The sequence below is a fragment of the Apteryx rowi genome, unplaced genomic scaffold (assembly GCF_003343035.1).
Source record: "Apteryx rowi isolate R43461 unplaced genomic scaffold, aptRow1 scaffold_10, whole genome shotgun sequence".
Lineage (NCBI taxonomy): Eukaryota > Metazoa > Chordata > Aves > Apterygiformes > Apterygidae > Apteryx > Apteryx rowi.
This window is the reverse complement of record NW_020447197.1, coordinates 1,975,547-1,990,775: the sequence shown is the minus strand read 5'-3', so window position 1 is coordinate 1,990,775 and position 15,229 is coordinate 1,975,547. Positions and strand designations below refer to the sequence as shown.

The 15,229-nt window shown below is 38.4% G+C and overlaps 1 protein-coding gene across 1 annotated transcript in view; it reads right to left on the bottom strand.

Annotated features, from left to right (window-relative positions):
- TBL1XR1 (transducin beta like 1 X-linked receptor 1) overlaps nucleotides 1–14,716 on the bottom strand; it is a 120,880-nt gene extending 106,164 nt beyond the window's left edge. Inside the window, exon 1 of the mRNA XM_026061144.1 lies at nucleotides 14,615–14,716. The gene's annotated coding sequence lies outside the window, so the exon portion shown is untranslated. The remainder of the gene's footprint in view (nucleotides 1–14,614) is intronic.
- Nucleotides 14,717–15,229: the final 513 nt, after the last annotated feature.

Genomic DNA, 15,229 nt, shown 5'->3' with positions numbered 1-15,229 from the left:
TTCAGATGCTGTATGCTCCTCAAAGTTACGTAAGCTGGATCATCTAGAAGGCCGGCCTTCTGCCAAATCTCAAGCCTCCTGAGTGAAGCATGTTTAAATAGTGCAAAAATCACAGAAGCCCTGCTCACTTTGGAAAACGTGGCCAACTSAGCTAGGCATGTATCTTCAGGGCTTTGGTATCTACACTGCTCACCTTCATGTGTAAACCTAGCCTAGAAAGCTGCAACTCCCCCAAATAAAAACCATAATAACTTTAAATGATTGCTACCTTAATGATTTAAGGCAGAGAATTTTTATATAAGCACACTGTAGGCCTCGGCAGAGCGCAGGTCCAAGATGCACATGCACAAACAGCATTCAGATACTTTTAATTTTAACCTTATACACTTTGATATAGCTGCAGGACTGAAGCATTAGTGCTCTCTAGCTTGTTTATGACTGACTACATATGCTAGAGTGTGTTTTTACCAAAACTCATGACTAAAATAAAAAACTGTGTTCAAACTGCACAAAACTTCATAAACCAAATAAACAGCATATTGCAAATGTTTAGGTCTTCCAAGCAAAGGCTACTTCCTTAACAAATTTCAACACATAAACTGTCAATAAAACATTTCAGACATTGAAACAAATGACGGATCAGAAAATGCTACCCATTGTCATCATTTTAAACAGTTCATTTTTCTGTTCTCCTGAAATATGCACGGCACTCAGATTTTAACTAAACAAATGTATATATCCATAACTATTTAAAGCAAAAAATCTGAAATGTGAAATGTAAATCTTTCAGCTTAACTCAAGACTAGAAAACTTTCAGCCCCCAAATGAGTTTCACAGAGCCCTAATGCATCTGAAAATGGCTTACTTGCTAAACATGACATTGCAAATGCTGAAATAAAGGGAAATCCTTTCCCAACACACACACACACTCTAATATTTTTCTTTCCTGAAGGCTGGATCATTTCCAGAGAACCTGAATTGATTTCAACAGAGTGATAATTTATTTCTTGCAAAGAACACATAGATTGCCTCAAAAAGAATACGAGAAAATGGTCCAACTAAGGGCTTCACTGAGCTCTCTTAAAAATATCCAAGGATCACACTTAAAAGTAATTTTTTTTAACAATTAAGGCTTGCCTACACCAACAGTTATATCTGCTGAAAATGGATTACACTAAACAGGAATAAAGCACTTTCATTCTGGAGTCATTCCAAAAAAAAAAAAAAAAAAAGTGAATGCACTGTAAATTCACTCTTCTAACTTCAAGCCCTGCTAACTATCAAGTGTGAATACATTCCTATAAAGTTTAAAGGATTTATTAAAGTGCTAGAGGGATTTTTCTTTTTAAATTAACCAAAGTGTACTCCTCAGTGTAAAGTAAAAATAAGCGACAAGCCACACACATAAGCTGTAAATTATTTTAAAGTACGATTTAAGATAGCAAAAAAGCAAACTTCTTTAAGTACTATTCCCAAACTGAAGAGATTTCCCCAAATTTAAAAAAAAAAATTGCAAGCAGAGATAGTCATTAGTATCACAAGTAGCCCAACTGTGCACACGTGGCAGCGCTCTCTGATTCTGATTTGTCTTTTGAAGACCACCTAAACCTCTGGTGAAAACTCTCACAAGACAGCAGTGTCCTGTATTAGGGACTGCACATCTTGTGCGAGCGTTTCTCATGACAAGACCTGCAACGTGCTGTCTACCCGGGGCTTGCAAATCTGACGGGCAAGGAAAATACCACTGGTTCTCAGTAAAGGGCGTTCTAAACATTCTCACACAAGCTTGTAAATTAGCTTAACTGTATAAATTTATAAACAAAAGTCACTCTATTAAGTTATTAAAGAAGAACTGACTAAGTGGGATTGTAACCACATGGCAAAGATCATGTCACCATTTAAGTCTGTTTTATATATGAGTAAATCCAAGCAGTCAAGACACTATGACAGATACAGAAAGGTTCATGTCACAGTGGCTTAACTATTTACTGGCCCACTGCGGTCAACTAACATTTTGCCTGATTGCAAAGCTAATATAAGTTCATAGTTCACCCTTACCTATTTTAGGTTCATTCTTATGACAAATTAGTTTACTGCCCTCTTAATGGTGACTGCAAATGTTTGTGGATTTATGTTTTAAACTGGTTCAAAAACCACTTGCATTTTAATACCCTCCAAAAACAGTAGTAGTTTTTAATGTAAATCCTTCCAGAGATGTTGTTTGTAGAACCATCCTATAAACCACCGTACCAGCATGACTCTGGAGTCAAACTGCGGCACAGGACAGAAACTTTCTTCTGTAGCTTTAGTTCTAGGTTTCCGTTCCACTGATAGCAAAGCCAGCTTAAAGGGTTCCAGCATCCTGACTCCCATCTCCTCAGCTGCGACAAACTGTTTGCATAGCCCTACTCTAAAACTGATCTGTGAAGTGGCTCCACTAAAAAGGTGGAGCTTTTTTTTTCCCCCTCTTCAAAAAAGCTACTGAGGGCTGAAGAAGCAAGTGCAGGAATCTATTAAAACTTCATATAAGGTTGCAGTTCCACATTACTAAGGACACAAGCATGCTTAACTTTATGAACCAAGTAGCCTAATTTTAACATGATTATTCATCGTGTACGAGTATTATCAGCAACTATCTCTGAAGTGAAGAGCCATGTTGGACCGGCCAACATAAAAGAAAATAATCCTCTTGGACAAAAAAAAAAAAAAGCACAAAACCTAAGAACACAAAAGAAACAATTGCCTAAACTACAAACTTCAAGTAAGCAGAGCTTGAAAAAAAAAACTAAAGCTACTTTACACTTCCATGCAGCCTTCCATCTGAAGATCTCTGTGCACTGAACTGATCGCAAAAAACTCTTGTGAAATATTAAATCACTGTTGCATGAGTAAATTTTTTAACCCATTTGCTAAGGTCTTACAGTAGCAGAAATAGTGGATAATCCCGACACTAGCTTTCTATCCTAACTAGAAGTCAATACACCATTATCTGGATAGAAAACCTTCAGTGCAGTAAAAAAAAATTAAGATATAGTACATGTATAATAGTCAAACTAGAAAAGCAAAATTTGGGGGAATTCTATGGAGTTCTGCTGTAGATATCCAAAAGCCTATGAAGATTTAGAGAGAGAATTTATAAGTTAAGAAGAGGAATTAATTAGAAGATAATTCCGTAGTTCCCTTTCTTCAAGCAGTTCCTATGAAGAGGCTGTCCAGACAAACAGCAGTAACGCTCAAAAGTTTGAAAACCTTAAACAGTATCTCACAAAGACCTCCAAAAACCTGCCATTCATTCTGTAYTGAAATTAAAGCAATACTTTAGAGGTCGTCTGTAAGCCACCAAAACTGAGAAAGTCTTCTAATATCAGAGGGTAGCTAGACGCAGGCATGACATTGTCAACGTGCAGCCAAAAGAGCTATGATGGTTTATACCAACTTAAGTGTCATTGCATATTGCAGCATCCTGGTAATACCCAATATGGAGCTCTGACAATTCAAGATCATTTTGGTAAAGGCTACTGTATTGGTATAAAATATCCTACTAGCATCAGTTTCTGGAGAAGAAAAAGGACCCTATTCTCATCGAAAATTACAAACTAGCAGGAATAAAAAAATTATTCTAAGAATTCAAAATATTGAATCGGACGATGAGCTACATTGCCATTATTAAGATCTGCTAAAAACAACAACATAATAAAATCATTGTAGGCAGAGAAGACTAATCTTTTTGCTCTTCTTTAGGCAAAACTCTCAGCAATTTCAACGGGATTCTCCCCCAGATATGGCTAGATGATCCACAGGCTCCACAAGCCAAACTGCTGCCTGGAGCAAGTCTCTTTATTGCACACATCTTAGTTACACTATATACATCCTGATTATAGGAGCTTTTAAATAGGAAGAGCAATTTAGAAGTGATCCATGAAACTGTGACTTCAGGAGGAATGAGGTTCACTATTATCATCTCAAGGGTCAACAGCTTTGTGATAAAGGACTTACGTTTGAAAGACTTTCAAGCAAAAAACTTTTACTGACTTTCTCCAAAGCATATCTTGTGTTCTCTCAGTCCCAAACACATTTATTTCAGAGGCAGAATACAAGTCTATTATCCATAGGTTTAGCTGGACAACAAGGTAGGAGAGTTTCTGATGCTTTAACCTCTTCCATTTATTTTCTTAGGTTCTGGACAACAATGTACCAAATAAAAATGGTGATTAAATACCAAGTGACAGCAACACCACATATTATGCAGTTTCTAGATTAATTTAAAATGTAAGCTCTTTCAAGACTGTCTTTCAACTCTGAAGTCACAATTCTGCAAACTCATCTGTGCCAGGACAAAGGAGTCCGTCCACGCATATCAGCTTGCAGTATCAAAGCTATATTTGTTCACCTAGAACAATGGGGCATGTGACTTGTCAACACTACCCACAATAAAAACAATAAGATAAGGCTGTGACTGAATTCACGATGACTGACTTTGCTTTTGTTAATTTTAAGWCACAATGTCAATAAAATGTATTGTATAAAATCTCTTATTTTAAAAAGCATAAAGCCAACCTCCACTGAGGTTTTCATTTCAGTCTTCTTCAGCTTCCCACACTCTTACTAAACATTCACGCCAACTCCCCCCCTAAAGTCTCCCTTTGACTTCATCAAGAGCTGGATCAATGTTTCACGCCTGAAGCCAAGATTATTTTTATCAAATAAAGGCACTGCCAAAATCTGTCAACTCTGTTTCCTTTCCTGTGTAACTGTCCCAACTATCCCTCCCTCCACACACCAGACACACGCAGGCACCTCTCACCTCTCTACATGTTCTCCTCCTGTCAGTGGCACAAGATGCAAAACGAAACTTACTCATGATTCTGGCAGGTTTCACTTTGCCACAGAATAGCGTGACACCGTCCAAATTTGTAGTGAGAGAGAGCAGCCTAATTCCCACTGATTCAGTAGGGCTACATAAGATCAGGTCACACATATAAGCTGAGCTGAAAATAGAATGCAGTGACATTTGGGGAAGAAAACAGAGAAAACCAGGAAAACAGAGAAACAAAAATGTTACAACAAAATGAGGAAAAGGCACTAATTTGGTTTAAAGAACTGACAGGAGAACAGACAGGGAGAACACAAAAATAAGTCCAAAATAACAAAAGGAAAAAGAAAGCAAAGAAAAATGAAAACCAAAAGGGGAGTTTACAAAAACAAATGAAGGTTTAGGGAAAGGACTATAATGAAATGATGCAGCTCTGGTAATAGTGACAAAACTTCCAGGTCTATTAAGTTAATTTGCTACATTCACGTTAGAGCAAACACAAGGAAGCACAACCAATCAGAGGAAAGGGCAAGACTATACTGCCTATATATATATAAAATATACTATACTGGAAGGGGCAATTTTAAAAAGAAAAAAGAGCAGTACGGTCTTGCACCACTTGTGTTTAAATAGGCAGGTAGCTTTTGGGGTTATTTTAATAATGCCGAACAGCAGTAGGCCTAATAGCACTCTTGCATTCTAAAAGAGCAGTTGAAAGCTTTCAGCATTAACATTAATGCAAGTGAAATCTCATTACTTTTATCTCTGAAAATGTATTTGTAAAAACAGTATGCTTCTTGCTTTTCACTTTGAAAAAAACTCCATTCCACTTCCATTCCACAAGTGGGTAGTTAGACACTGCAACTGGGAAAGTGGGAAGCATGTTAAGAGATACACGCACAAATAGAATTTTAAATATTCTAACACTGTAAAGGCAGCTTTTGGAGCTCCTTAGCAATGTCCAAAATATGCGAGCCTTGATTTTAGCAGTCTTGGTAAATTAAAACAACAGAGAATCTCAGCCTATATAATGGAACTACTATTAATTGGAGTCTGGTGCAGTAGTTCACATACCAGCTGAGTCTCCGGTATGAAGTTGTTAATAGTGTCAAAGGATTAGTCAGAATATCAAAAATGTTTTTCCTGGCTACTTCAGTAAATTCTAATCCCTTTATCTTTCATCCATTTTTTAAAATTCTTCTTATCATTTCTTTCAATATAAAAACACTATCTTTAAAAGTCTAATTTTGTTCCCCAGTACACACAGGCAACCAATATTCCCCTACCACATGATCACAACTGTGGTTAGATGAGGCCTAGGGATAATGAGAGGACACTGATGAGAATATTCAGTTGGATGCTTTAGACAACCAGTCCAAACCCACAGAAAGTAGAAGGTTCATTTTTAGGATATAAGCAATGCCCATCCATTTTACCAGAAAGTAATATATCTGGGTTATATCTGGGTTAGGAGTTTCTTTCTTTCTTTTTTTTTTCCTGCCTCAAATGAGATAGACTCCTACAACTTAATTTCTAATTCATTTTCTGTGTACTATATCTATTATAAGAAAGAACCTTACAAAGGCCCTCGATGAACTAGCAATAAGTAATCCATATCAAAGTAACCTTGCATGTGTAGACAGTACAGGAACCAACTAACATGGACTTTGCCAACAGTAAGATAAACACACTGATATTTCTAATGTAATCAAAGGCCATTCAGAATCTGCTGTGGAAGACTTYAACAAAAATGCAAAGCATTTTTCATACAACTCAACCACTTGAGACAAATATTTACTATAATGGTGAAAACTGTTAAAAGAAAGTGACTTTACATTAATCAGCTATATTTAGATATCCAGTTCTGCTACCACAGTAAGCTCACCTGAATAGTTTCTTAGTATTTTTTTTTTTTAGCTTTTATGGCAATTTAACCTACTGAAGTTACATATTTCTAGGTTTTTTCATCTTAGTGCTAGAAATATACAATACGAACAAGAAATACCAAACTGAGGAAATTTAGTTGTGTTTCTGAAATAAAGTGAGAATCAGGTACCACGTATACATCAGCTAAACATTCAAATTACACAGCGAGCATGGACTCTGCTTCTCTAAACCACAGATCTGCTGCATTAGCTATGGGAAACAGCTAATCTGTTGCTACACAGTATATGATTTTAGCACAATTTATTTGCTGTCAACATTAATAGATGGTTTGACAACATTGTTCTTCATTCCCCTTTATCCATGCCTACATAATTTTGCTTTAAAATATATTTAAAAGTACTAAATATGAACAAATGCAACCCCAAAGTGATATATGTTATAGATTCACAAATATCATCATGGCAAAATCCATATTTTTGCAAAGCACTTTCCAATTAAAATTTATTACTAGGAGTCTTTATTTAGGAATGTATGTTTGTGTTAATATCTAAGCAAGAATTTCTGCAATAGAGAAGAATGTTGACATCCATACAAAAATTAGCTATGATTCATTGTTTAATAGTTGTCTTCTCTTTACAGAACACCGCAGACTGAAGGACATATTGCCAAACTGAAAGCACCAATACTTCCGTTAACCTAATATAGGACAAATAAATATACTTCAACAGCTTCTAAATCTTGCATGTCCTACTTTTTTGACCCAGATCTCTTGCTGTTTCCCCCTTAGGCCTATGCAATATCAAAAATATTTTTCCCACAAATTTGGACACAGCCGAAAAGAGGAAAAGYTCTCATCATTTTTGTGAGCCAAAGAGACCTGGAAGCGTGGTCAGCAAACAGACTCATCTTAGTTAGGATCAACAGATATTTTAATGTAAAAATCATCAAACATACTTAACACTCTCTCAACTGCTGAAACCAACAGCAAAAAAATCTCATTTGTTCCAAAAGGACTGTAAGTTAGACCCATGTCAATGATAAATGAAAAGAATTTTTTGATCCTTTTTATTACTATTTTTACAAGGCAAAAATATATTTTCAGAAGTCATGCTTACACTCAAGCATTAATCAGCCTGTCCAAAAACAGGGAAAAGCTATAAAACTTGCTATTTCTCCTCCCAGCCAGCCTAGACAAGTTCTTCCAGGAAATCAAGCTGTCTCTTCTTTGCCTGATACTTTTAGGGAACCATCAGGGGATTGAAATTCACCTCACGTGTGCCTGCAATCAGAAGAATTCCTAGCTCAGAGTTTGCTGGTGACAGGTCACCCATGTGAAGAGCCTGAACTTTTAACACTGTGTTAATGTGGAAGGGATGTAACTTTTAGGATAGGTTACATTTAGGGCTCTAAACCTTGACAATTTCTGCGGTTTTGGCACTGGGCACAGTATTTAGCACTACATTTTCATGAGTAGTAAATATTTGACCCTTAACTCATAACCTTGGAAAAATACTCCAGAAATACACTGTACAGAAATCTTTTCTGTGTGCTCTATAGTCAAAGCTTTTGCCAGCAGCCATGTAACTGCATATAGAGTAGGAAAGTTTCCAGAGTCAGTTTCAGAGTTCTAATTCATAAAAATCTACAAACCCTGTGATGTCAGTGGGGTTCAATGGCAGCCTTAAATGAAGCTGGGGAAGTGATTAAATCATTCTCCAAAGCCACCAACGGGTTAAAAGGAGCGCTAACATCTGCTGCAAAGACAGCTGCTTGCCCACCTTGCCAGGTTGGCAAAACTATTGCGCTGCTTGGGGGAGTGGGACCAGGGGGAAGCCTAATACTCAGCTAAATCAGACCGACCAAAATTTCTAGTAAGAACTTCTAGTAATGCAACTCCAGGTATCTGAGATAACACTTCAAAATGTTTGCATATGGTAGATGGGTTGTATAGAGTGTCTCTGTAACACCAGTAAAAGAGAGACTGAACTGAACCTTAGAACATAAAAGAAAAAAAAAACTGGATGTTCTCTGAATGATTCTGATTTTTTTTACTGCTAGACATCACTAATAAACAAGATTGCCCCTTTGCAACATGGAGACTAAGAATCACAACAGCATAGTATACACAAGTCAGAGTACGCTGCATTGCCTTTTACTAATACTATTCCCTGCAAGAAACAGAAACTACAGTCTAAGAGGAGTTTGCAAAAGGCAGCAAACTACACTTAAGACTTGATTTTTAGAAATGCTAAGCACACGCAGTGACTGCCAACTTCAAATGCAATTGTGGGGACTCAGCAACTTTATAAATACCACTGTATCAATATTTTACTTTACAAATGTAGATGCCAGTTTGTATTCTTAAAAAGAGTCATATTTGCACCAAGCAGAACGACAATACGCATTCAACTTGCCACTATCCACTCCTACACCACACCTTGCTTCTGAAATTCAGAGCTGTGCGAGGTGTACACAGCACACTGAAAGACCATGTGCAGACAACACCTGAACCAGCTCAAGTGCAGCCAGGTTGACACACCCTCTCCTGCTACTTTTCCCAAAGAAAGGATCTATTAGTCTGAACAGGATACTATGTCTAGATGTGCTGCTTCCGGTATTCAAGCTAACTTGTTTAAAAGTAACCTTAGTATTTCTACATAGCACTGTATTATGCCCCCAGCACGTACATTCAAAGACTCGAGACAGGACGCTTAAAGACACTCCATATATTGGCAGACACAATTATGCAAAACTCCTCCTAATCACTCCTGAAATAAGTTCTTTCAGTAGGTTTTTCAGAAAGTTACACAAATTCATCAAGCATTTTTAGTATTATTTCTACAAGTATTTTCACAGCTCTTTTGAGAAATCAGCCCCGCAAAAAAAGGGGGGGAGGGGGAGGCAGGGAAAGAGCTGCAACATCAGCAATTTCACTTCTTGGCTGGCCAAGCCAATTGGATGCTATGCACCAACCACTGTGTACCTTCTCCCACTCAGTTACACATCCTCTGCCTTGGAATGACTGCTTATTGCTTATCGCAGAAGAATTTTAAGGTTCCTTAGTGATATAAAAAGGAGTCTAAGGGATGTCACAGGAACCTATGTGGTACTAGTATTCATAATCAACGTTTTAGAGGATATGTTGAAATACAGTTCTACAGATCTTTCAGAAACAAAAAGACCTCAACTTCTGGCCCTCTGTGACCATTAAAACTCCATGGCATCTTGTATAAACGATTTCAGTCTCATTTTCATTATGAGAAGAAAGAAAAGGGCCTTCTCATCTTGAATTTAGTAACACAAGACAGACCCTGAAGAGGAGAGGACAGTTCATAGGTTTCACGCAAACTGGCATAGTGATTTTTAGATTAGGTTTCTTTGGGGTTTTTTTACTCAACCTATCAACTCTCATTAATTGACAACTATCAGCTGCCTTGTCTTCACCTTTTTTTTTTTTTAACCTCAAGTTAGCTAATTCAATTTTGTGAAGTTAAAAAGAAAAAAAATTTTTTTAAGCCAATATATCCCCCTACAGTTTCATCTGAAAGAAGGTATTTATTATTCCTCATTTCATTGTCATACTTCATCGCAGAGGAAACCAATTATGAGATGAATAAAGCAGTCTCCATCTACTTTGCTTGGGATCACTGGATGAACCTTTTCCTAGTAAAGTCATTCTTTTCATTATGCTACTTTACAGAAATTAAGACCATTAAATTCACACTGTAACACTAAGAAAGCTGCATATATTGGGGATAGGGATACCTAAATCAATAGCAGGAACACAGGAAATAATATTTCTTCATCACCTATTAATTTGAAGATATTTTAATCAATGCTGCAACGCAACTCAAATACACTGAAAAGAGCTATTAATCACCTGCCTTCTAATGAAAACCTTCTGATACTTCTTCACCCCAAAACATTTAAATTTATATTAAAAAATTAACACACAATAAGTGTATCTCTCACTTTTCTGTGTTTGTATACACACATACATATACATACAGTTTCACTTCTCTCCTCCCCCACAGTTACTCGTATGAGCAGATGTTTATGAGTTAGGACTTTAAATACAGTTGTTATATCCTGTACTGGGTGTGTGCACAACAAACACGCTAAGGAAGACCAGTAGTCTAGTATCACATGTCAGTAGCACAATCCCCAATATAAGCAATACAAATTATATTATAAATTATTAGGTGTTTCAAGATGATATGCTACTTCAATATCACAGTAGCGCACTGTCGACATGCAATACAGTCTTGTAGTCCACCTCGTCCTTGCCTTCCACTCCAAAGTGGGAAATGTACCACTTCTATGATTTCCCTATCTCAGTTTGGAAGGGGAAAAACTGGTGGGAGCCTTGTGTCTCTTTCTCCTCCCCTTGCCAGCAGCGTCATCTCCAGCAAAGCGTCAGAATTCACACATGCATCACAATCTTGAGTAGTTATGGGTCCAGAAAGGAATTGCGGGGGGGGAAGACACACACACCAAGCAAGCAAAAGCTTGGGTGGGGAGAAGGGGCAGAGGGGGAGAAGTAATGGATCCCCTTTTGGGACTCCAGACAAGCAAGGTAACAGGGTTAGTGAAGGAAAGGTGCGTTGCTTGCCACYGCCTCAGTTTTCCCCAGAATGTTTAGTAGCATTGTGATACCAAAAAAGCATCAGTATCTTGAGAGATTCAGATCCTATTGCCCATCACTAACACAAAACACACTTACTTCTGTGAGCAACTTCAGACATCTGTAGAGCTTATTCAACTAAACTAGACTACTGACGTTCATGAAATTGTGTGTGTTTCTTTACGGGACTTCCTGACTTCTGCATGATTCTATCCTTGTAGGATGTGGGTCTTAATTGCCACTACAAAATTTATAACAGCAAACACATTCTGACTCAGATGAGAACTCCATGTTAAATTAAATTCCATAAGCAAAATCAAGTTAGGTAAAATAACTCAGTTTGCTTTACATTATTTGGATCTGTTCTTCCTAACTGAAAAATATTACCTGAAAACAACATTATAAGCAATTTTGACCACTCCCCCCCCCCAATCCATCCAGATTCTCTTTATGCTTAGAGCTGTAAAACTTTTTAGCATCAGACTCTCATGATGGGAAAAAAGACTATGAAGCACTGTTGTTGGGTACTTAGCACTTGTATGATGCCTTACAACTTCAAAGCACTATACAAACATCAATAATTACCATATATAGAGTAAAAATGAAAGAAGTATTTGAAAAGAAAAAAAAAAAAAGAAGTCTCATAACTACCTGTTTGAAGGAGGAGAAAAAAAAAAACCCTTAAGCAACAGATTCTGACTGTAACTATTGCATTCTTTATGCTATGCACATCCATCATGGCTAGGCACATTTAAATGAACAAAAATCATAAACCCTTGTACAGTCATTTAAAAAAAATCTAAAAGCCAAACCCCAAGTCCTCTCATATATTTAAATTACATTTCCTTCCCCTTTCCCTTCCCTCATGGAGTGAAAACCAAATATTTTGCAGGTGTTCTCAATGATAGTTTGGGAGGCATGCCACCAAGTTCCCAAGACACAATTACACATGAAGCCTGTTTTCATGGAGACAAATCCACATTCCCTTAACTATGAAAACTTAAGACAGTGACAGTACACAGTCTCAGGTGATCTAAGATAAATAACACAATACTTTGCTACTCCATTAGATCTTAACCAAAAACAAAAAAATCACAAAAAGAAATCACAGAAAAGTTTGCTACTATCATTTACACAGCACCAACTGCGCACTAAGCACGATCACTTTAACAGTACAGCTCTTTTGTATTTTTGGCTAAAAGAAAAAACCCTCAGACCCTTATCCACAAACACTTATCCATTCGCTTAACTTCAAGGACATACATTAAAAGTTTGCAGGATGAGTCCTAAATTGAAATGTATTCTTCAAAGACTGCTAACATAAATGCGTCCAAAGTAAGGCCAAATCAAGCATGAGCCTCATGGCGACAAACCTCAAAGTTGCCTGGCTTAGAGTACAACAAGGGCCCAAAACTGCCAATATTTCTAAAAGTTCAGGTACAAGTCAAAATTCAAACACAATTTTTGCAAATGGTGCCTTCTCTTTCAAGGGGGCACAAACTAAAGCTCCAGTGAGTATCCAAATGGTAGAGATCACCAACAACAGTGAACCTTGTTAATATGCTTAACATTATCAGACATCTATTTTAATACCGCAGGACAGTAAAGACAGTCAGACTGAGCCCAGAATTTTTTTTATGTGACAAAGACTTAATTCTCCTGATCATGCCTCTCTGTCTCTCACGCTTTAATAATAAAGGAGGAATATGTTTGGTGAGCTCTTCCATAAAGCAGTTAAGAACTTGATTTACACAGACAGGAAAATAAGGAAGTTGAGCACACTGGAGAGTAGTAAAAACTTCACTAGCAAACTTCACTTTCCTACACAGCAACCTACAAACCAAGCTTTCTTAAAAACTCACGTGTAATCTGCAGCAACAAGCCTCTACCATAAAGCACAGATAAAGTTTTTTGTTTCCTTTTTAGAGTATAAAGCAAAGATAAGTAAGAGTAGACTTTTATTCAGTCAAGTTGCCTTAAAAGGAAATTTGGTGATGAAAGATTAAATTCACCTGGAACAACATGATAAATTTAACCCTTTAAGAGGTACAATAACAATAATAATAAACCACCTATTTTTTTCTAATACAAGGCATAAATATAACACTTATCAGAAAAGGTATATGCATTAACTCCGTAAGACTTTCTAAAAGACGCAAGGTACAATTTGCAACCAGGATTTTTGATATTAGTAAATTCAGAAAGGCACTGCTCTCTTAAACGTGGAAAAGCTTATTTTCCAAAACCTGGGCCCACGTTTTGCCTTCACAGGCGGCCCTCACCCTGTCACAGCACATTATATCATGTTCCACCCAGAACTTCGGAGGAAACTGATAAACAATAACTTTGCCACTTCACTGCTTAAAAAATATATATAATAATAATAATAATAAATATAAACCATGCTCCCCCATCCAAGACTGCCTTCTCGACGGCAGTTAACAGAAAGGAAACACATCCCTCCTGAGCTCCCAATGCAACGGAGACACAGTTCAAAGAAAGGAAATGAAAAAATCACCCGGAGGAAAGTGGACACGGCGCCCGCCCCTCCCCCCGCCAGCATGAGTTCAGGCACAAGCACATTTTCTGCCCAAGCTTTCTTAGCAATGTACCTTATAAACAACGACCGTAAACCGGGTGCAGAATAAATACAGCTCTAGGGTCACACTTCAGGTGGCTTTTCTAGTCTCTCTCCTTTTTTTTCCGTCTTCCCCCCCCCTTTTTTTTTCACCCAGAAGAAGTAAATATGCACGGAGGGGGAAGGGAGAAGGAGTCTTCTTTACACAAATCAGGCTAAAAATAGGTTATAAAGCAGCCTGCCTCATGATGGCTTCTTTATTTAATTTGCTGCCAATTCTTTTTTGCCTTAAATCCTTTAAAACCCAGTGGGGGAGCGGAGGGCAGCGATGGGAAGGTGGGGGGGAAGGGAAAGAAGGAGGAGGGGGGGTGCCAAAAACATGCCCCCCCCCCACCAGCTCTGAGCAAAGGTGGGAGAAATTCAACCCGAATCACCGCTCCCCCCCCCCCATCACCACCCTCCCCAGGAAAGAAAAGAAAAGAAAAAAGCACATTAAAAGGGGGCCAAGTTGAAAAATGCATGTTACACTTGTGCCCATCCCCCACGCGGCTCCTCCAACTGCCACAGACACAAACAGAGCTCCCTCCCCCACCCGGCGCGTCCCCGCAGCCCTCCCAGCCCCCCTTCCCCCCAAAAAGCCTCCTCAGCCCCCCCTGGAAGCACTTTATTCGGCCCAGGAGAGGTTTCTGGTGCAAAACACCCCAGTCCTTACCTTGCAATTGATGGCTGAGTGGCTGCTCCCCCCCCTTCCTTTGGAATGGAGGCAAAAAAGAAATTCACCCTTGTTTTTCTCTCCTCCTTTTTTTTTTATACAGCTCGGTATATATATACACGCATATGTGTGTCTGTGTGTGTATATATATATATACACATATATGTATGTATAATATTTTTTTAGCTGAGGTGTCCACACCAAGAGGAGGAAAAAAAAAACAGGAAAAAAAAACAGAAGGAGGAAGAAAAAAAATAACCACCAAATACTGCTGTGATATTCAATTATATCCCAAGCCAGAGACTGGGGGGGGAGGGGGAGGGTGGGGAAAGAAGGGGGGGGGATTAGAGATTAAGTCCCAAGGAAGGAGGAAAAAAAGTAATATCTGTGTGTGTGTGTGATTTAGATTGAAGAGGAATTGAGGCAGAATGTAAAAGCTGTTACTAAGGGAAGGAGCCAAACGGTTCAGAGCAGCCAACGGCTCTCAGACACTCAGCACTGGGGAGAGGGGTGGCCAGCCACACAGAAATGAGGGAGCGAGAGAAAGAGCCAGCGAGGGAAGGGAGCGGCGAGGCGCCGAGAGGAGGAGCGGGGCCGGCCCGCCGCCGCCGCCGC